Here is a 24369-nt window from a genome sequence, read left to right on the forward strand (position 1 = left end):
CGGGAAGGAAAAAAATTAGAGGACTATCTTAGGAAAGAACGGGTCAAAGGTCAGTTTCTTTAAGACAAGTATGCCTCGAACTGAAGGAGGGTATTTATCAAATAAGACTCAAAACACAAGGAGGAAGGGATAATTGGAGGAGTAAGTTTCCAGCACAGACAAGAGAAACTGTGATGGTCTGGGAGCCATAAGAAAATACCATCACGCCAGAGAACTCAAGGAGAAGTTCTTCTTCTGAGGCCGTAAGAAATGAGGGAAAACTTAATGAAACGAAATACTAAAGTGGGAAAAAAAAAAAAAAGAAATTGATGACTACAACCTTCCCCTTAAAACAGGAGTCAATTTTAGGATTTCCACTTCTAGAAAGATGAAGAAGTTGGTGTATTTTCCTCTATTCCTTCTGCTAAATACAACCAAAGACCCTGGGCATTATATATAAAACACACATAAGAAAACTCTGAGAGAAATTCCCACTGTGGTACAGTGGGTTAAGGATTCAGCATTGCTATAGCTTTGGCCTAGGTTGCAGCTGCAACTTGGATTCAATCCATGGACTGGGAACTTCCGTATGCCACAGGTGTGGCAAGAAAGAAAGAAGGAAAGAACAAAAGAAAGAATGAGAGAAAGAAAGAGGAAAAAAGAAAAGAAGGAAAGAAGGGAAGAAGGAAGGAAGGAAGGAAGGAAGGAAGGAAGGAAGGAAGGAAGGAAGGAAGGAAAGGAAGGAAGGAAGGAAGGAAGGAAGGAAGGAAGGAAGGAAGAAAGAAAGAAAAGGTAGAAAGAAAGAAGACCAGCTAAGAACCTCAGGACCCAAAGAATAGTGCTGAGTTCTGTAAGTTTTCTTTTTGGTTCATATATCCCAGACGTGTGGCTAAAAATTCAAGCTGGAAACTCCAGCAAGCATAGACAAAAACAAAACAAAGCAAAAGCCCTGAGCACTAGAAAAGAAGCATCCTAGCAAGACAGGAAAACTTTCAAATAGCTGTTCTCCTCTAGGAAAAACTGCTAAACACTGTGACCTGTACCCACATCCACACCAGCAAAGGCCAAGTGGAGAGCCTAGACTTCCTTGCAAGGCAGAAATGATGTGCCCAAACACACCTGCAGAGCTGGTAGGTCTCAGAATAGCCAAAGAGGGAGCTAATTACACTCAATTTATATTTAATTTAATTATTACAATAATTACATTGAATTTTTCCAATTAAAAGACAAGGATTGACAGAATAGATTAAAAACGTGACCTAGCCATATGCAGTCTACAAGAAACTCACTTCAAATGTAGCAATATAGTCAAGTTGAAAGTAAGGATAGATATAGCATGCAAACATTAATCAAAAAGTAATTATATACCATGCAAACATTAATCAAAAGAAAGCAAAAGTGGCTATATTGATATCCAATAGAGTAGATCTGACAGCAAACAAAACTACCAAAGACAAACAGGGACATTGCACAATGGCAAAAACAGTCAATCTACTGAGAAGACATAGAAATCCTCCGTGTATATGCACCAAACAACAGAGCTGCAATATATATGAAGCAAAAACTGATAAAAATGAAAGGAGAAATAGAGAAACCCACAGTTGTAATTAGATACTTCAACATCCTTCCCTCAATAATTGGCAGGACAACGGGATCCCCCCCAAAAAAATCCAAAAAGATATAGAAAACTCATTGACACATCAAACAACAGGCTCTTACCAACATTTATACAACATCATACCCAACAACTGCAGAATACACACTTTTCAAGTGCCCCAGAGCATCTGCCAAGATAGACTATATTCTGGCCATAAAACACATCTCAACAGGTTTGAACAGAATTGAAGTCACACAACATGCATTTATAAACAGAACACTTCAAAATAATCCCCAAGTCAAAGAGGACATTTCAAGGAAAAATTTTAAAACCTTGAACTGAATAAAATTATCAAAATTTGTGAAACACAGCTAAGCAATGCTGAGAAGGAAATTTATAGTACTAGGTGCATAAGTTGGAAAAGAGAAAAGTCTCAAGTGAACTTTCTAAGTTCCCAACTCAAAAGTCTAAAAAAAGATCAAAAGAAACCCAAAGCAAGCAAGAAAGAATAAAGATATGAGCAGAAATCAGTGAAAAAGAAAAGAGGAAAACATTAGAGAAAATTGATAAAACAGAGAGCTGATTCTTTGAAAACATCAATAAAATTGACAAAGCTCTAGCAAGACTGACAAAAAAAAAAAGAAGACATAAACTAACAATATCAAGAATGAAAGAGAATATATCACTATAGGCCATATAAGCATCAAAAGCATAGGAAAAAAAATACTAACAACAAATTTACACACAAAAATTTGACAATTTAGATGAAATGGAAACAGTTCTTTTAAAGTATAAACTGTTACAATTCACCTAATATGAAACAGAGTGTTTGAATAAACTTGTAATTATTAAGGAAATTAAATTCGTAATTCAAAAGCTCCCAAAAAAGAAATCCCCAGGCCTAGATGATTTTACTGGTGAATTCTGCTAGATGCTTAAAGAAGAATGAACACCAATTCTACAAATCACTCCCAGAAAATAGAAAAGGAAGAAATGCTTTTCAATTCATTTTGTGAAGCTGGTTAACCCTGATACCAAAACCAGACAAAGATTATTAAAAAAAAAAAAAAAAAAAAAAGCTACAGAGCAATAGTCCTTATGAACATAAACACCAAAGTTAACAAAGTAATTGCAAACAGGATGCAGCAATACACTAAAAAGAATTATATACCATGACCAAGTTAGTTTAAGTCCAGAAATGCAAGGCTGGTTCAATATTGAAAATCAATCCATGTAATCTAACATATTAGCAAGCTAAAAAAGAAAAAAATGCATTATCCTAGATATATGATATATATGTACATATGCATACATTTTGCATAAATATATGCCAAAAAGCCTTTGACAAAATTAAACACAGGATAAAAACTCTCAGAAAAATATCATAGAACTTCCTCAAATCAAAGAACATATACATAAAAGCTAACAGCTAACATTATTCTCAGTGGTGAAAAACCATGTCTTTTCTATAGCCTGAAACAAAGAAAGGATGTCCACACTCATCATTCTTATTCAACATAGTGCTAGAAGCTCTGGTCAATGCAATAAGTAAAGAAAAGGAAGTAAAGGAATAGATTATCAAAAAGGAAGAAATAAAACTGTAGAATAAAACTTGCAGAAGACATGCTTACCAGGTAGACAATCATAGGGAATCTACAAAAATCTCATAGAATTTATAAATGAGTTCATCAAGGTCACAGAATGCAAGATAAATATACAAAAAGCACCTGTTTTGCTACATGCTAGCAATGAACACATGAGCATTGAAATTTAAAATTATAAGACCATTTATAATTGCTCACAAATCAAATAAGATATTTAGGAGTGAGTCCAGCATGACATGTTCAGGGCTTGTATGCTAAAAACCATACAAGCCCTATTTATGAAGGAAATAAAAGAAGACAGAAAATTAATGGAAAGACACAAGCTATTCACGGATTGAACGTCTCAACATCATGAGGAATGATTTCTCCCCAAACTGATTTACAAGTTTATATTCGTTTCCTAAAGATGCTATAACAATACAACAAACTGAGGGGTTTAAAACAAGAGAATTTTTTTCCTCTCGCAGTTCTGAAAGCCAGACATGAAGAATAAAGGGGTGGGAAGGGTTGGTTTTTTTCTGGGGTCCCTGAAGGAAATCTGTTACATGCCTCTCTCTTAGCTTCTAGTGGTTGCCAGCATTCCTTGGCTTGTGGCAACATACCTTCAATCTCTTCCTCCCCCTCTACATGGTCTTCCTGCCCGCGTGTCTCTGTGTCTCTGTATATCCTCTCTTCTTCTTGTAATGACTCAACCATTGGATCTAGGGGCCACCCTAATCCAATATGACCTCATCTTAACTAATTACATCTACAAAGATGCTGTTTCCAAACAAGAGCTCATTCTGATGCTCCAAGGTGACATGAATTTGGGAGGGACACTCTTCAGCCCACTACACAGTTTAACTCAATTCCTACCAAAGTCCCAGTAAGATTTTTTTTTTGGTAGCTATAGACAGATGATGCTAAATTTTATATGGAAAGGCAAAAAAAAAAAGCTATAATAAATTTGCAAAAAACAAGGAGGAATCATTCTACCTGACTCAAGATGTATTACAGAGCTACAGTAATCAGCTGGTGGAGTGATAGACACATGGCTCAGTGGAATGGAATAGAGAACTCAGAAATAGACTCACAGAAATGTGTCCAAGTGATATTTGACAAGGCCAAAAAGCAGCTCTGTGGAGGAAGGATAGCCTTGCAGCAAATAATGCTCAAGCAAGTGAATATCCATGTGGGGAGGGAGGGGTGGAATGAACCTGAACTTAACCCTCATATCAAAATTAACTCAAGGACTTTCTATCATGCCTCAGTGTTCATGAGCCCAACTATTATCTATGAGGATGCAGGTTCAATCGCTGGCCTTGCTCAGTGGATTAAGGATCCGGCATTGAGCTGTGGTATAGGTCGCAGTTGAGGCTGGGATCTGGCGTTGCTGTGGCTGTGGTGTAGGCCAGCAACTACAGCTCCAATTCAGCCCCTAGCCTAGGAACTTCCATGTGCTGTGGTGCAGCCCTAAAAAGGCCAAAAAAAAAAAAAAAATGGATCACAGCTTAAAAGTAAGTCATCAAACTATAAATCTTTCAGGAAAGAAAATAGGAAAAAAAATTTCAGGAGCTAGGATTAGCAAATTCTTAGACTTAGTACCAAAAGCACAACCTATAAAAGGAAAAAATAATAAATTTGATTTCATTGAAATTTAAAATTTTGCTCTATGAAAGACCCATTAAGAGGATGAAAAGATGAGCTACCAAATGGGAAGAATGTTTACCAACCACGTATCTGACAAAAGCATAGTATCTATAATAATAAAGAACTCTCAAAGCTCAACATTGGGAGAAGAAAAAAAGGTTAGAATCCAATGAGAGAAAGACATCTTCCCAAGAAGGATATACAGATGGCAAAAAAACACACACACTTAAAAAGATGTTCACTACCATGGAGAATTAGGGAAATGCAATAAAAGCATAATGAGAGATCACTACACATCTAAGAATGCTAAAATAAAAAGTAGTGACAACAGCAAACACCAATGAGGACGTGGGAAAACCAGGTTACCTATTCATTGCTGGTAGAAGTCTAAAATGGTACAGACACTCCCAAGAGCCACTGTGGCAGTTTCTTTAAAAATTAAGCATGCAGGAGTTCCCATCACTGCAGGCGCAGTGGTTAACGAATCCGACTAGGAACCATGAGGTTGCGGGTTCGGTCCCTGCCCTTGCTCAGTGGGTTAACGATCCGGGGTTGCCGTGAGCTGTGGTGTAGGTCGCAGACTCAGCTCAGATCCCACGTTGCTGTGACTCTGGTGTAGGCTGGCTGCTACAGCCCCGATTAGTCCCCTAGTCGTGGGTATAGCCCTAGAAAAGACAAAAAAACAAAAGAACCCGACTAGTATCCATGAGGAAGCGGGTTCAATCCCTGACCTTGCTCAGTGGGTTAAGGATCCAGTGTTGCCATGAGCTGTGGTGTAGGCCGGCAGCTGCAGCTGTGGTTCAGCCCCTAGCCTGGGAACCTCCGTATACAGGTTTGGCTCTAAAAGAGACAAAAAAAAAAGAGAAAAATTAAACATGCAAACACCAACTAAACGCTGGACCTTCATCCTAGAGAAATGAAGAAAAAAACTTATGTGTAAACATTTTAGCACCTTTGTTCTTAAATCACCCACAACTGGGGGCGGAGCGGGGGGAGAAGCAGGTCCTTCAACAGATGATTAAACAAACGGTGGTAAATCCCTCCAGGGACTACTACCCATAAACACCCTTATATGTGTCCATACACACAGCAACCTTAAGAAATTACGTTGAGTGAAAAAAAAATCTCAAAAGGTTATATATTGTATGATCTGATCGATTTTAATTTGTCAAGATTTTACAAATGAAGAGCCGTTTATTGAATGCCAGAGATTATAGTGGGAAAACAGTGGGAGGGAAGTGGATCTAACTAAAAAAGAGCAGCACGAGGGGTCCTTTGGGCGATAGAAATATTCTGTATCTTGACTCCATCAAGGTCAATAGTCTGGTTGTTGAGAACCTACCACGGTGTTGCAAGATGGTGCCATTGAGTGAACCACCGAGGGACACGGAGTATCGGCACTCTTTCTTACAACTAAATGTAAACGTACCATCTTCTTAAAACAAAAATGTGATTGAAAAATATCAGAACTGAGAGCGCCCATCATGGCTTACCAGTAACTAATCCAATTAGCAGCCATGAAGATGTGGGTTCGATCCCTGGCCTCACTCAGAGGGTTAAGGATCTGACATTGCTGTGGCTGTGATGCAGGCCGGCGGTAGCTCCAATTTGACCCTAGTCTGGGAACTTCCATATGCCCCAGGGCTGCCCTAAAAAGACCAAAAATAAATAAACAAATAATTAAGAGCTGTACCTGATACATACTAAGTGATATATATGAGAGTTTGTCAAGTAAAATTAATTCTTAAGCTAAAAAATACAGTGGAAAGGGAGTTTCACTGTGATGCAATGGGCTAAGGATCTGGAATTGTCTCTGCAGCAGCTCGAGTTCAATCCCTGGCCAGGAGCAGGGGGTTAAGGATCCAGTGTTGCTGCAGCTGTGGTGTAGGTTGCAGCTGTAGCTTCAATACAGTCCCTGGCCCAGGAACTTCCACATGCTGAGGGTGCAGCCTAAATAAATACATAAATAAGTAAATAAATAAATAGAGAATGTACTGGCAGAAAAGGCAGTAGAAAGGCTTTAAATGGGTCTATGTTTCTTTTTGATGGGCAATCAGAGATTAATTAGAATTAATTTCCCTTCCATTTCCAGGTATCAACCGTAGATATGCATCCAAAATATCAAAAACCACACACACAGATACACACAAATATCCCTGTGTCCCTGCTCACCGGCTCCAGAAAATGATCTTAGGAGAAGCCTTGTGGCATTGGCCTTAGGTGTCCTGTTTCCTGGGAACACGAGAGCAAATCAGGACTTTCAGGCCTGGAGCTAAGGAGCTGGGCTTTCCGTTAGGGATGGTCCACATTTAAACATCCACAGGAGCATGAAAACCTTCGGGCTAATTCCAACAAACGTGATTTCCACCGTTTTCCTCACATGGTTTCCAAAATCCTTGTGAAGTCTGGTGATTTTTATATAAGGATGGGATTAAAATGAGAACACCCTTAAAGTGTTCATTTGTTAGGCTTTGCTGTGACTGTTGGTGACGGCAGTTATTTAAATGATACTGGTTAATTTGTTTTATTGTTTCACAGAGTTTGATTTATTTGCTATTTATCAGTTCACTTATGTAATGAGCGGGGCTAGATTAATCGATTTTAGAATGCAAATTCATTTCCACTAATGTTTATGAACTACATTCGCGGATGGGTTTAAATAAAAACACAACCAGGAATCCAGATTACAGTACATTTTTGAAGTAATAAAGTAAGGATTCAAATAAGGTTCCAGAAAGAAATGAGATAGGCAGATGCACAAAGAAGGCTTTCTAGCAGAGGTGGAAGGCATACCTCAGTTTCTTCCTGGCCCCCACCCTCAAAAATGTCAAATGTAGAGTTCCCGTCATGCTCAGAATCTGACCAGCATCCATGAGGAGGCAGGTTCAATCCCTGGCCTTGCCCAGTGGGTTAAGGATCCGGCATTGCCGTGAGCTGTGGCGTAGGCTGCAGATGTGGCTCGGATCCTGCATTGCTGTGGCTGTGCTATAGACCAGCAGCTGCAGCTCTGATTCGACCCCTAGCCTGGGAACATCCATATGCCATGGATGCGGCTCTAAAAAGAAAACAAAAAAAAAATAAAAAATATAAAATAATGACCCCAGGGTCACGAGTACTTATATATAATGCCTCACCAAGAAGGGCTTCCACACTGCCTGGCTCTGAGCTGCCATTTAGGGTATCCTGGCAATCAGGTGTTTTTTTTGGGGGGGAACACCCTCCCAGATGTAGCAGCTGCCCCTCCCTACTGAACCCACACATGAGGGGGAATGAAGGTCAAATGGGAGGTCACCTCGAGTTCCCTGTAAAGTCCTTTGTATGCTCAGCACTGAGCCAGCTACGCAGGCTGATCTTATGTCAGCAAATAGCTGGAAACAAATCGCTCCCTGTCTTGCAGAGGCTGAAGGTTTTCTGAGTACCAGGGGATCGCTGATCCCCTGGTATAACCAAAAAATCCCCTGAATAACTGGGGCCTCAGTGGTTCATCTCACTTGGAGAAGCAGCAGCAATACATGTTTGCTGGGCAGGGAGGCAGCTGAACTAGTAATGAGGCATCTAATGAACAGGACGGCCCAGTTCTTTTCTTTTTTTTTTTCCTGCTTTTTGGGGCCACACCCACGGCATATGGAGGTTCCCAGGCTAGGGGTCCAATCGGAGCTGTAGCTGCTGACCTATGCCACAGCCACAGCAACATCAGATCTGACCCACATCTGGGACCTATACCACAGCTCATGGCAATGCCAGATCCTTAACCCACTGAGGGAGGCCAAGGATCAAACCTGCCTCCTCCTGGGTGCTAGTTGGGTTCATTACCACTGAGCCACGACAGGACTCCCGAGGGAGTTTTTTCTCAACTATTTCTAAGGATAGATTACCCAACTTAATTCTGGCATTCTGATTCCTTTGTATCTTTCTTACAGTTTGTTTTCCTTATTCTGTTGTCCTTCTTTCAGTGCTGTTTTTAGCCTATAAACTTCCCTTTGGCAATATTAAATTTTTTTGAGTTTTCTTAATATTCTATTGAGAATTCTTCCTCTCTTATTTTTAACAATACACTGAAAACACACAATGATTTAAAAAAAAAAAGGAGGGAACAATTTCATCAGTAAAGTGTGGTTTTTGAGATGGACCCAAAGAGTAATTCTAAAATAGGGAGTTCCCGTCGTGGCTCAGTGGTTAATGTATCCGACTAGGAACCATGAGGTTGCAGGTTCGATCCCTGGCCTTTCTCAGTGGGTTAAGGATCCGGTGTTGCTGTGAGCTGTGGTGTAGGTTGCAGATGAGGCTCGGATCCTGCGTTGCTGTGGCCCTGGGGTAGGCTGGCAGCTACAGCTCCCATTCGACCCCTAGCCTGGGAACCACCATATGCCACGGGAGTGGCCCTAGAAAAGGCAAAAAGACAAAAAAAAAAAAGTAATTCTAAAATATATAAATAGGGAAAATTAGACCTTAAACTAAGGAATAAGAAAACACTGTTTAAATTTGACAACCTAAAAAGAATGTGTGTGTGTGTGTGTGTGTGTGTGTGTGTGTGTGTGTGTATAAATGACTGGGTCACTTTGCTGTACCACAGAAATTGGCACAACATTGTAAATCAACCATACTTTAATAAAAAAAAGTTGTTTTTTTTTTCTTTTTTTTTTTTTATTACTATTATTTTCCCACTGTACAGCAAGGGGGTCAGGTCATCCTTAGATGTATACATTGCAGTTACAGTTTTTTCCCCCACCCTTTCTTCTGTTGCGACATGAGTATCTAGACATAGTTCTCAATGCTATTCAGCAGGATCTCCTTGTAAATCTATTCTAGGTTGTGTCTGATAAGCCCAAGCTCCCGATCCCTCCCACTCCCTCCCCCTCCCATCAGGCAACCACAAGTCTCTTCTCCAAGTCCATGATTTTCTCTTCTGAGGAGATGTTCATTTGTGCTGGATATTAGATTCCAGTTATAAGTGATATCATATGGTATTTGTCTTTGTCTTTCTGGCTCATTTCACTCAGTATGAGATTCTCTAGTTCCATCCATGTTGCTGCAAATGGCATTATGTCATCCTTTTTTATGGCTGAGTAGTATTCCATTGTGTATATAGACCACATCTTCCGAATCCAATCCTCTGTCGGTGGACATTTGGATTGTTTCCATGTCCTGGCTATTGTGAATAGGGCAGCAATGAACATGCGGGTGCATGTGTCTCTTTTAAGTAGAGCTTTGTCCGGATAGATGCCCAAGAGTGGGATTGCAGGGTCATATGGAAGTTCTATGTATAGATTTCTAAGGTATCTCCAAACTGTTCTCCATAGTGGCTGTACCAGTTTACATTCCCACCAGCAGTGCAGGAGGGTTCCCTTTTCTCCACAGCCCCTCCAGCACTTGTTATTTGTGGATTTATTAATGATGGCCATTGTGACTGGTGTGAGGTGGTATCTCATGGTAGTTTTGATTTGCATTTCTCTTATAATCAGCGATGTTGAGCATTTTTTCATGTGTTTGTTGGCCATCTGTATATCTTCTTTGGAGAAATGTCTATTCAGGTCTTTTGCCCATTTTTCCATTGATTGATTGGTTTTTTTGCTGTTGAGTTGTATAAGTTGCTTGTATATTCTAGAGATTAAGCCCTTGTCAGTTGCATCATTTGAAACTATTTTCTCCCATTCTGTAAGTTGTCTTTTTGTTTTCTTTTTGGTTTCCTTTGCTGTACAAAAGATTTTCAGTTTGATGAGGTTCCATGGGTTTATTTTTGCTCTAATTTCTATTGCTTTGGGAGACTGACCTGAGAAAATATTCATGATGTTGATGTCAGAGAGTGTTTTGCCTATGTTTTCTTCTAGGAGTTTGATGGTGTCCTGTCATATATTTAAGTCTTTCAGCCATTTGGAGTTTATTTTTGTGCATGGTGTGAGGGTGTGTTCTAGTTTCGTTGCTTTGCATGCAGCTGTCCAGGTTTCCCAGCAATGCTTGCTGAATAGACTTTCTTTTTCCCATTTGATGTTCTTGCCTCCCTTGTCAAAGATTAATTGACCATAGGTGTCAGGGTTTATTTCTGGATTCTCTATTCTGTTCCATTGGTCTGTCTGTCTGTTTTGATACCAGTACCACACTGTTTTGATGACTGTGGCTTTGTAGTATTTCTTGAAGTCTGGGAGAGTTATGCCTCCTGCTTGGTTTTTGTTTCTCAGGATTGCTTTGGCGATTCTGGGTCTTTTGTGGTTCCATATAAATGTTTGGATTGTTTGTTCTAGTTCTGTGAACAATGTCATGGGTAATTTGATAGGGATTGCATTGAATCTGTAGATTGCTTTGGGTAGGATGGCCATTTTCACAATATTGATTTTTCCAATCCAGGAACATGGAATATCTTTCCATAGGCCTGGATTGCTATAAATTTCCCTCTGAGCACTGCTTTTGCAGCATCCCATAGATTTTGAGAGGTTGTGTCTTCATTATCATTTGTTTCAAGGTAGTTTTTAATTTCCTTCTTGATTTCCTCATTGACCCATTGGTTTTTTAGTAGCATGTTGTTTAGTCTCCATGGAGTAGGTTTTTTCTCTTTGCTTTTCCCATGGTTGATTTCTAAAAAAAAAGTTTTTAATAAAATAAAATAGACAACCTAGAAGAAATGGATAAATTCCCAGAAACACACAACCTACCAAATTATGAAGTAGAAGCAGAAAATCTGAACCAACTGATTACTAGTAAGGAGATTGAATCAGTAACCAAAAACCTCCCAACAAGCAAACATCCAGGATGGCTTATGGGTATATATACATTCATTATTTTCTAATTATTCTTTCCAACTTAGATCAACACTGAAGGCTAAGAGAGTATTTCATAAGTCAGGTTTATATTTTACAATGAAGGAAAGCAATTAGTAAGGATTAACTGGTTGGTTTACTTACAGGTTGTGATGGTTAATCTTCTGTTCAACCTGATGGACTAAGGGATGCCCAGAGAGCTGGCAAAACATTATTTCTGGATGTGTCTGTAAGGCTGTCCCTGTACGGATCGGCATTTGAATCCGCAGACCGAGTAAAAAGATGACTCTCACCCCTGCAGGTGGGCATCAGCTGGTCTGCTGGGAGCCAAAAAGAACAAAGTTTGAGGAAGCTTGAATTTGCTGTCCGGGTGATCGGGAACATTCATCTTCTTCTGCCCTCCGGCACAAATCCTCTTGGGTCTTGGGCCTTTGAACTTGAAATAGGACTTACACCATTGCCCTCCCCCTGCCCTGATTCTCTGGGCTTCACTGCCGGCTTTCCTGGTCCTCTGTCTTGCAGGCAGCAGCAGTGCGCTTCTCCGGAAATGCATGAACCACTTCCTGTAATAAATATATTCCTGTGTGTCTCTTATTGGCTCTGTTCTCTGGAGAACCTTGACCAATATGCTCACGGGTCCTTGTCATTTTCAATCCACTTCCTGATATCAGGTACATGGAAATTGATCCTGGGCTGAATTCTTGAATCTGCCTATTTCTTTTTCTTTTTTATCTTTTTTCTTTTCTTTTTGTTTTTTGTTTGTTTGTTTGTTTCTAATGGCTGCACTCACAGCATATGGAAGTTCTGGGACCAGGGATTGAACCTGCAGCTGTGGCAATGCAGAATCCTTCCATCCATTGCACCGAGCTAAGGTTCAACCCGCACCTCCACAGTGACCTGAGCCACTGCAGTCAGATGTTGAACTCACTGTGCCACATTCGGAACTCCTGTATCCCGCTATGTTGGATGAGAGTTTGATGCGTGACAGAACTTTTCAGTTAGGGATATGCCAGCAAAGGGATTTCCATGTGTTTGGGGCCAAAAGCTAACCAAAGACTCTATTTGGGAACACAAATGGAAATTCAAGTGCCATTCACTCTGTAGATCCCCTCCCACACACACACCCACACACCCACACACCCCAAGCATCTGCCGGGCTAGATTGGCTGATCAGTCCCTGACTGCAGTGGAATCCATGCTGGCCCAACCTCAATGCTGAGCCCTTCTGTCCTAGGGAGGGAAGCTGCCCCAGGGGAGGGAGACAAGCACAGGACCAATTCTGCCCTGCCAGGACCTATCGGTATTATACACAGGGTGAGATGTTGCAACCAAGGCAATTTCCACACATTCCTAGTTCATCAGCTTTCACAAAGGGCAGGATGAGGACAGGTATAAAGGGAAAGAATTTGGGAGCCCCTCACACTGTGACACTTTTAGAAGAATGATTTCAGGGACTTTGACCCTAAAGATCACTCAAAAATAAATCTGTATCCTTTTCATAGAAGACTAATCTGTACTTGGTGTCTCACCTGAGTTGGGAAAAAAGATCCTGTATCACAGAGTCAAGTCACAGGCACCTTGAAAAATTAGTACAGGTAATTCCTGAGTCAGAAAGAGGTAGCAAAAAAAAAAAAAGAAAAGAAAAAAGAAAAAAGAAAAGAAAGAAAAAAAAAAAGAAAGAAAGAGGTAGCAAACCTGTGTTCTTTTTTCTTAGAGTGGCAGTGACTTTCACTTGTATCTCCTCATGTTTCTTTTCAAGGTGAAAGACGAAATTACTCCGCATGATAACACGGCAGACCCCACTATACTGGTACCCTGTGTGTGAAGCTGGTGGGTAGTCAGTGCAGCAGAACCAAACATGCACCACCCAAGGCCCTGGACTGTCACCTCGGCAGGGACATGCATATCTCCTTATTCATCAAAAGATGCTGTTTGCCACCAAGTATTTCTACTCCATCATGTCACAGGGACTAAGGAATCTGTTTCTAGGCAATTCGCCATTGCATATTCTATTCACTGCATATTCTTTTTTTTGTTTTAGGGCCACACCTACAGCATATGGAAGTTCCCAGGCTAGGTGTTCAATCGGAGCTATAGCTGCTCGTCACAGCCATAGCTCACAGCAATGCTGGATCCTTAACCCACTGAGCAAGGCCAGGCATGAAACCCACATCCTCATGGATACTAGGCAGGCTAGTTACCACTGAGGCACAATGGGAACTTCCCCCCACTGCATCTTCTTGATGAAATGTGGCTGGCACTGCCATGCTGCAGACTGGGAACGTGGTCCACAGATACACATCCTGCCATGTACCTGGGACTGCACTGACTTAGGAATGGCATCCACTAGAGCCCTCCTTCAAGATTCTGCACACTGGGCACCATTTCCCTCGACTATTGTCTGACCAGAGTGGGTCATTCCCAACTGCCACTGGGTTGGCATAAGAGGCATTAGCAAAGCAGGAAGTGGTGCTGTCTGCTAGTTTGTTTTCATTGCCTTCTGCCTATCCAGAGGGGTCCCTGGTGTCCCTTTCCATATCCAAGTTCAATATTTTGGGCACAGAACTCAACTTCAGTAACATGCAGCTATGCAGTAAACAAGGAAATGAATCACAACAGCTTGCATGAAGACAGAGTTCTGGAGCCAAGTAACCCACAGAGAGCCCACATTTATAGCCATGGCCGATGTCGCTGGTGCTTTTATTTACAGCTGGGGAATGCTGGACTCAGGCTGCGATGGGGAGAGGCCATTTCAAGGCAAATGCACGTTTTGCAACTTAAGCTAGTGCTGTTTGTAAGCCTGGGGTTGGGGAGCCTTGTGCAAAAGTACATACTTTCTGGAGATCCTGTTGTGGCTCAATGGAAACAAATTCAACTAGTAGCCATAAGGATGTGGGTTCGATCCCTGGCCTCGCTCACTGGGTTAAGGATCCAGCGTTGCCATGAGCTGTAGGGTAGGTCTCAGAGGAGGCTCGGATCCAGTGGTGCTGTGGCTGTGGTGTAGGCTGGCAGCTGCAGCTCCCATTTGACCCCTAGCCTGGGAATTTCCATATGCCACAGGTGCAGCCCTAAAAAGAAAAACAAAACAAAACAAAACAAAAACATTCTTTCCAACCATGTCCTTAATTCCTAACAAGAGGAGATCCAACAGCCAGGGATACCTGCAAGAGGTTTAAGGAGGCAGCCCCAGTTCATCTGCAATGCAGCTGACCTCCGGAATGCCAGAATGTGACCCCGAGCTGATGGAAAAGGAGAAAGGCTTCTGGGAGACCTCACTTCCTCCTCCTCCCACCTAGGCTTAATGTCCCTCTGCACACGAACTCCTCTGCCCTGCATCATAGTTTCAGGACGCTGGCATGCGTCTCTTCCTTATCAATGAAATGTCCCAGATAGCCAAGCACTGCTCTGTCACGATACGGCATCGGCTGTATAAAAACACCCGTTCATCATCGCCCCCTCCTCATCCCATCATTTCATTGGCAGAAGTGTCATTAACTTTGCAGTGACAATTATTCGAGGACCAAGTAAACTGTGGAAATGTGTAAACTCTTGCACGGCTAAATTAAATGCTATTTTAACTAACAGTTAATAGTGTTTACTGCTGTGTAATAGTAATTTTCATTTTTTACTGTATCTAATGACATTCTGATGACTGGAATTCTCTGTAGGGATACCAAATCATTACATTAAGGATGAGTGATTTTAGTACGCAATGACTGATCAGTACAATAATATGTAGACTAGTGCTTGAGTGAGTAAATTAAATCATTTGCACCACAGTGTTTGTCAACCAGAATAGGGATTCCATTACATCGTTAAATTATAATGTAGAGCCTGCTTAAAGTAAAATAACAAATGAGCATCTTAAATTGGTGATTCCTTGGTAGAATTCTTTTTAAGAGGTACGGAAAAGAGAGAAACCCTCCCAATCAGCCCGAACAACTCAACAATTCCTTAGAGTAGGTGGCTATTGAGCTGAATGATAGAGGAAATCTTGTAGATACTCGGAAGGTGTAGGTGCACCAGAGGATTTGCCCTTAGAGGCAGAGAAGGGAAATGGGACCTCAGGGAAAGTTTGGACCATCAACCATGTGAAGAATTGGGTTTTCGCTAGCATGTGAGATATAATGAAAAAAAACACAACTGAAAGGAGAAAGAAAGGATTCTCTTCCAGCCCAATGACCAGCCATCTCTGAGCGCATGATCAAAGCATAACAGCCACCTGGGTGAGACCCCTGCTCCCAGGCCTCAGCTAAGGACTCTCCTCCCTGCCCTGAAAGTCATCATGGCTTCCTTCCTCCCCAGACAAGCTAGACTGCACCTTACACACATGAGCTCCCTTTGAAGCCAGCCTCTCCAAAAAGCTATAGCTAGGTCAATGTTTACGATATGAGATCAGGAGTTCCTGCTGTGGTTCAGCAGGACCCACATCGTGTCCGTGAGGATGTGGGTTCGACCCCTGGTCTTGCTCAGTGGATTAAGGATCCAGCGTGGCCATGAGTGGCATAGGTCACAGATGCAGCTCAGATCCCGCTTTGCTGTAGCTGTGGGGTAGGCTGGCAGCTGCAGTTCTGGTTCGACCCCCTAGCCTGGGAACCTCTATATGCCACGGGTGCAGCCCTAAAAAGCAGAAGGAAGGAAGGAAGGAAGGAGAGAGAGAGAGAGAGAGAGAGAGAGAGAGAGAAAGAAAGAAAGAAAGAAAAAAGAAAGAAAGAAAGAGAGAGAGAGAGAGAGAAAGAAAAAGAAAGAAAGAAAGAAAGAAAGAAAGAAAGAAAGAAAGAAAGAAAGAAAGAAAGAAAGAAAGAAAGAAAGAAAGAAAGAAAAGAAAGAAAAGAAAGAAGGAAAGAGGGAGGAGGGAAGGAAAGAAGGAAGGAAGGAAAAGGAAGAAAGGAAGGAAGGAACCAAAGAAGGAAAGAGAGAGAGAAAGAAAGAAAGGAAAGAGGAAGGAAAGAAGGAGAAGATAAACACTGAGCTATCATGAACAAGTTCTGATGGTGATTATAACAACGGATGATAGAGGCATGTGAATGGTAATAAGACTAGAAAGGCAGGAACATATATATTTAGAAAGTTAAGATGATAAGACTACTGACTAGGATACAGGACGGACATAGCATAACATGACTGAGTAAACTGGTGCCAGGCATGATGCAAGGAGTTCACCCTTTGGTTGCTTTTATTGACTAATAACCTGTACCTTTAATGACCTCCCTGGTAAACACAAGCACCATTTATATTCATTACTACACATTTCAGCTTCTTTCCTGGGGCATCCGAGGAGAAAATTCTAATATAAAAACATTAGGTGTTTCCCTGTGACATGTCACCTCACCCGAGATGGGATCCAGAGCCAAAAGTTGTTCTTGAAAATGACATCATTCATGATGATATTAACTGGGTGTATGCCCTGTCAGAGGTCCTGATGTTTGTGCCCAGGGCAGGGATGATTGGTGTAGAAATGAGCTCTTGACTCATGAGAGCTACAAGCTGCTCTGGGCCCGAGCTCCATCAACAGGTAACTGGCCACACCCACCAAATTCTCTTCCAGGGAATTTGAATTAAGGACAGAGAGCATGACTCTGTCTAAGGTGACAGGAGAGGAGAAAAAGCAGACAGAGAGAAAGCAGCTGAGTCATCAAAGTGGAAGATCACCCCGGGCAGGAGGAGCACATGCCTGCTGCCAAGAGGGAAACACATTTTATGGTTTTGCTGGAGCTTTGCCGTGTCCCAGAGATGGGATGTGCAGGTTGGGCACTGCGCAAGAGCCTCTGGCTGAGGGGACAAGCAGGAATGGAAACACAGCTTGCCCTCTATACACCAAGCCAAGTGCCTTTTCTAAGCAGCACAAAGGTCTGGGAGAAGAGAGTGGAGCCCTCTGTGATGCGTGGTATGCAGAGTGGAGGCCAGCTTATGTCCTGCTTCTCCCCCGAAAGGCATCTTCATGGTAAACTGCCATTAAACAGCCATCGGGAGCACGTACCTTAACCCTGTCCAGCCACAGAAGTGTTTTGGTTTACCCCACATGGCATTTGCTAGAGCTTTCAATATGCATGCTTTTCAGTACACAGAGCTTGCATCCCCCTGTTAGCCCAGCCCCACCCCTCTCCGTGGTCATACCCAAGGGATTTGCACATTTATGTCAACTGTTTGGACCGAAGGTGATGGAATTCTCATTCTCTGACTCCCGGCAACAGTGTGGTTCTTTTCCTTACCACCTAGAAGATGCCAGGAAGAACAAGGAGAAAGTCTGAATAAGGGGCAGGAAACCTAGACGTAAAAAAGGGCAAAAATAATAGCCATACATGGACTGGAAAAACACCTTATACTGAAGAAACTACCCAATTCACTCAGTATGATGCACGCCCTGTTCCTGGAAAGCCATCCTTCTAGGCTTGGGGGCTACAACAATGAGCTAGGACTTGAACTCGTCTCAACACTGAAGCCCGAGGAATTTTATAAAGCTAGGTCATATCCTGGAATTCTTCAGTGCAGACCCTACAGAAGGATTGTCAAAAAGTTCTTACAAAGGTTTACGAGGCCCCATAAAATCTGGCTTCATGAGCCACCTGTCACTTCACCTCCTACACCTCTTTTCCCTGCTCACTCAGCTCTAATCATGGGCTATGGGATCAGGATGTGGACTGACACAAAAGGTGACACAGTGACTCGCTGTTCCCCAAACATTAGACATTAGGGCCTTTGCACTGGCTGCTACCCCTGCCTACAACCATCTCTTCCCAGGTATACACATGGTCAAGTCCCCCATCTGCCGTGTCCTTGCGCCGACATCACCCCACCGTCCTATTTGAAAACGGCCACCTGCACCTGCACACTCTGGCCCCCTCGAGCCCCCTTACTCTGCTCTCTATTTTTTCCCATCACCCTTATCATCGGCTAACATGCTTGTTATTACATTCATGGTTCACGGTCTGTTGCCTCCCACTGAAAATGTCAGCAACACAAGGGCAGGACTCTCTGTCTATGTCTCTCACTGACGGTGCCCAGCACTTAGCAGGCTCTTCATACATATTTGTTGAATAAATAAATCGAGTGCTTGCTCTGACCATGTGCTGAACCTGGAGCCTTACTTAGAGGTTTCCGCATCATTAGGGGACTTCGTGCCTTTAGCCACTCTATGAAGTAGGAGCCATTACTACGCCCATTTTGCAGATGAATGAACTGAGACACAAAACGAGCCTCCGTCACAGCCAGTGCACAGCCGGAGCCAGATTCAAACTCATACACGCTTACTCCAGGGCCCATTTCTTAATGATCCAGCTGCCTGGATCTCAATCATTTCATAGTTCAGGAGAGGCAAAATTAATGCCTGCCTTGTTTCGGGCACTGGTTTATCTGAAAGTTCCTCAGTGGGGGCCAGCTAACAGTTTTTCTAGACTGTTTCACCCTAATTAAAGGCCGAAGAAGTCGAAGCAGCAAAAGCAAGGTGGAGACGGAAGCCAGCTATTAAATGCATGGGGAGGAAGAGTCTATGACGTAAGATTACCCTCTACGCTTGAAAAAGGGTGTCCCCAAAGAGAAACAGCTGAGGACATTTTAAGCATCTTGAGGACGTTCCCGTCATGGCTCAGCAGAAACAAACCCAATTAGTATCCATGAGGACCCAGGTTCAATCCCTGGCCTCGCTCAGTGCGTTAAGGATCCAGCGCTGCCGTGAGCTCTGGTATACGCCGGTGGCTACAGCTCGGATGCATCCCCTAGCCTGGGAACCTCCATATACTGCAGGTGCGGCCCTAAAAAAACAAAAAGAAAAACAACAAAAGATCTTTTAAAAATGCAAAATTGCCAAGAACAGGACAATGTTTTATTGATACATTTAAATTTAGTTTAATTTTATAGTTGGTCACATTTAGTTTTAATGAGTACATATTATGATTTTCAAAATATAAACACAGTCTTCTTGAAACTGATCCAAAACATCGCCTTTACATCTTCTGATTCTCCTGGCTAAAATGTCGTAAGCGCCTCTCTAGCTTTCTTGTGCTCTTGAAAGCAGTTTCATAAATACATTTTCTCATCTGTGAACCGGTTCCTGCAGATGACATCACAGCTCTCATATAGACCTTCTAACTATTACAGGCAAATGAGGTCTTGACTAGATTACCTTAAGTAAATAAATGTGTGAAATAAATTATCTAGAGTTGTACTTTATTTTAGTCCTTTATACATGGACTCAATGTTTTTAAAAGACCAGCAATCTCACCATTTACCTTAAATAAAAGCCACCCTTGCAAAATGGGTCAAAGATGATCAGATTTGATTTTGGAAAGGAAGTTAAGTGACATCATGGAAAGAATTTTTAAAATGTGAACTGAGATATTTTAAAAATCCAAGGTATTCTCCGGGAGATCCGATCACCTGAAACAAAGTTCTGAAAATATATCATTTTTAAAAATTGGATTAAATAGCGCTATAATGAACCAGGAACGGATGAATTTCAGAGAAGCCTCTCTTGGAGCTTAGTGTGGGGAAAAAAAAAGCAGATGGGGCAAAGAGAGACTGCTATTTTTACTAATTCGTGTTATTGGGTGATCAGAAATCCTTACTTAAGGGATTAGCCGTTGGTGTACCATTTTATTCCAGTGTTCCAAGAATTCCTTTAGAGATTAAGAACAAATCCTTGGAAAAAGGATCCAATTTTTTTAGTCCAAAATTACTTCTCGGGACACCAGTGCAAAACATCAGAAATGAGCTAATCCCTGAAGAAAAGGGATATTTGATAACTCAATAGCACAAATTAATTGTGAGAATGCTCAGGGAATCCAAATGCATTATAATTAATTTAATTCTTAAGAAATACATTGAATAATGTAGTTAATCCCCATAAATGTAACCTAGCGGAGGGAAGGTGGGAGTTGGTGTTCTCACCCTTCTTTGATTGTATAATAGTCAGCCTGAAGTTCGAGAAGCTATTCTACCTCTGCAATCCATACCTTCACACGCAACGGATTGTGCAAACACATAATCTATGTTGCTATGAGAAAAATACCCTTTTTTCGTCTTTTTTTTTGGGGGGGGTTGCCGCACTGCATATGGAGGTTCCCAGGCTAGGGGACAAATTGGAGCTGTTGGTGCCGGCCTACACCACAGCCACAGCAATGCAGGATCCAAGGTGCATCTGTGACCTACGCAACAGCTCACGGCAACACTGGATCCCTAACCCACTAAGCGAGGCCAGGGATCGAACCTGTGTCCTCATGGATGCTAGCCAGATTCGTTTCCACTTAAGCGCAATGGGAACTGCAAAATATCATTTTTGGTGTAGAAATAGATGGAAACAGGTCTGGACTCATGACTCTGACTATACAGTTTAATCATCGCTCTGCAGTGGAATGAGTGTGTTCTTCTAATAAAGGAAAAGAGTCATATCCCAGAGAAAAGAGCCTGCTTAGTGATCGAACTTAAAGCTGAATGCATAGATTGTCTTTCATGGACTTAGTGACTCATTTTATTTTTTCCCCCAAGAGGTCCAAAGTTACAAAAGCCTTACATTTTAAGTTGGGAATTCCTCGTTACGGAAATGTTTTATGTACTGCTGCATTCAGATGAAGTCTCTGGTGATATTAAAAAAAAAAAAATCCAGCTATCATGTCCAGTTTATGGACAACTTGGCATGCTTCAGTGGGAGACGTTTAGCCAATAAGAATGGTAGTTTGTCAACTCCCTTAAATAATATCTTAGCTCCTTAGGTCCTGCAGCTTCTCCTCAAGCAAAGACTGTCCGTGTCCTCAAGCCCTTTTTGGTAAAATCATTAGGAGTCCAAAAGCAAACTATTAAGCAATCTAGAAAGAGGCTGTAGGTGAGCTATTGCTCCTCTACTGAAATTAAATACAGACACCCAAACCATGAAGCCAAATATTCATCTGGTCAACAGCTGAGCACCCCAGATAAGTGGCTTCGGAGGATACAGCCAACGCTTACGGCTTGTTTATCTCATGGTAACCCCCCGCTCCCAAATAAAAGCATGGAGCACCAGGCCAGCTCAGACTTGCCTCCTCCTGGAGCAGTGACAACCAAGCAAGGGCTGGCCAGGAAAGGCACAGCCATCCTTGCCTGTCCGCCTGCCACCTCTGCCTGTGTGACCTCACGCGATTGCGCTGAGGTCAGTGTCCCTCCACGTGTCCTCCCATGAACAGCCATTGTCCTTGTGGCCACACATCCTGAATGCCCCCCCCTGTGCTAAGGGACACCAGTAAGTCGTTCGCCATCCTGTCCCACTTCCAGAGGGAGAGACCCCTTCGTTGAGAAAGCGAGCATGAATCACAAGAGGTTAGAAAACAAGGCAGACTAAAATAACCACACGAGGCAACTACGAATGACAACCACGCCAGCCGATGACTCAGTGATGGATGAGTGGGTCAGACAAGAAGCTTTTCTGGAGGAGGGGACCGGGAGGTGGGCAGGCGGAAAGGAGAAAAGAATCATTATGGTACATGCCCATTTGTGTGCCCACATACAACTCGAAGCTGCTGTAGGAAGGCCTCTAAGGCTCTTCTGTGTTGCCTCTCGTCGTTCCTCTTTTTGTTTTCCCAAGAGGAAGGGAGGAGATAACGATGGTGTCATCAGGACCTGCGACATAAAGGAGACCAACAGGCCTGCACCCAGAATAGAAACTGTGCAAAAGGATCCAGCTGGAGGCGGGTTCCCACCGGCAGCAGCAAGGAAACTAGAGCACGGGTGAGTGAGAGTTCAGAGCTGCTCTCTCCTTTGCTCATCACCGCCTCCCCAGAAGCATCCCCCCCCCACCACCACCCAACAGGCAGAGTGGTGGACCAGCAGGCGGCACACCACACCACCAAGGAGAAGACAGCAGGGCTGACCGGACTGAAGGCTTGGTCACCGCCTTCATTGGAGCGATGCCTAAACACTGGACAGTCTTTAAAAGAGACCAGGACTCGGAGTTGGACAGGCCAAGAAGAAGGGGCCGCCCTGCCATGCTTTGTCTTTCTCAGGTGTCGATTGATTGTGCAAATATACACCTTCTTTGTTTGTCAGGTGGGGAAAGCAGGTTTGTGCTTCACCATCTTTCTGAAGTAGCGTGAAGACGGATTTGCTAATTCCAAAAGGATTTGGGTTGGGAGTTCCCGTGGTGGCTCCGCCGGTTAAGAACCTGAGGAGTATCCATGAAGATGTGGGTTCCATTCCTGGCCTTGCTCCGAGGGTTAAGGATCCAGCATTGTTGCCAGCTGCATCCTAGGTCACAGATGCAGCTCAGATCCGCATTACTGTGGCTCTGGCTAGGCCGGCACCTGCAGCTCCAATGCGACCCCTAGCCTGGGAGCTTCCATATGCTGCAGGTATGGACCTAAAAAAAAAAAAAAAAAAAAAAAAAAAAAAGGACTCGGGTTCTTGAGAGAAACGTGCTTTAGACTGGGGCTAGGACCCCCGCTCTTTAACACACGTGCCCTTAATCCTCAGGCTTAAATCCACAGAAAACATACTGGATTATAAAACTGTCTCATCTAGGAAGCACTTACTATATCGTTCAGGGTAGCCCAAGTATATGTGATAAACAGGTGCAGAATTCCACACACGAACGCATTTAAGGTAAGTGTCCCTTGCTTGGGATTTTAAGCCCTTGAAGGTGCTTCCCTCACGAACCAGCCTGCTGTCACCCACCACTTTAGCAGGAGAAAAACAAATTTTCTCTTCAGCAATCTGTCATTTCACAGCCTTCCAAATAAACAAGTCAAAAGCACACAATAATACCTACAAAGGAAGAGATATTTAAATGAGAGAGTTAAAAATATTCCCCCTGCTGGAGTTCCCGTTGTGGCTCAGCGGGTTAAGAACCTGACTGGTATCTATGAGGATGTGGGTTCCATCCCTGGCTTCACTCAGTGGATTAAGGCTCCAGCGTTGCCGTGAGCTGTGAGCTATGGCTTAGGTCACAGACGCAGCTCGAGTCTGACGTTGCTGTGGCTGTGGTGTAGGTAGGCCAGCAGCTTCAGCTCCAATTCCACCCCTAGCCTGGGAACTTCCATAGGCCACGGGTGCGGCCGTAAACAGAGAAAAAAAAAATTCCAACTGCTTTCTCACTAAATGAACAAATGGGTTATAAAACAGAAGACAGAGCCCTCAAAAAGAAAGAAATTCGGACACATGCTACAGCGAGGACGAGCCTCGATGACATTATGCTAAAGGAAAAAATCCACCCACAAAAGACAAATACTGACTGATTCCACCCACCTGAGGTCTACAGAAGAGTAATTTCACAGAGATGGAAGGTAGGATGGTGAGTGCCAGGGGCTGGAGGCCGGGGGATGGGCAGTTAGGGTTTGATGGGCACAGAGTTTAAGTTTGAGAAGATGACAACATTCTGGAGCTGTTGGATGTGATGGTTATGCAACAATGTGAATTCCTTTAATGACACAAAATGGTCCACTCAACAATAATTTCAATGGTAAATTTCGTTCTGTGTATTTCAGCAGGGTTTTTAAAAGTAGAATGTGGTGAAAATGTGTACATTGAAATGATAGGACATCTGGGGTTTGCCTCAAAATTATAGGGTGAGAGGGGGAGTGAGTCAGGTTTAGGCACAATTAAGATGGCCATCTGCTGCGAATTGTTAGAACCGGGTAATGGGTACATAGAGGCTGATTATATACTCTCTGACGTCCTTGGTACATGTTTGAAAGGCTCTATTGTAAGAAAGTTTTAAAAAGAGAAGGCAGAATGTAAAGTATGATCACAATTTTGTTTTCTTTGAAGGATTATCTGCCCATATACGCATAGAACAGGTATAAGCATGGAGAGTTGGGGGTGGGGGGGGCATGTGACATATTTTTAA

This window comes from Sus scrofa, chromosome 7, assembly GCF_000003025.6.
Source record: "Sus scrofa isolate TJ Tabasco breed Duroc chromosome 7, Sscrofa11.1, whole genome shotgun sequence".
Taxonomy (NCBI): domain Eukaryota; kingdom Metazoa; phylum Chordata; class Mammalia; order Artiodactyla; family Suidae; genus Sus; species Sus scrofa.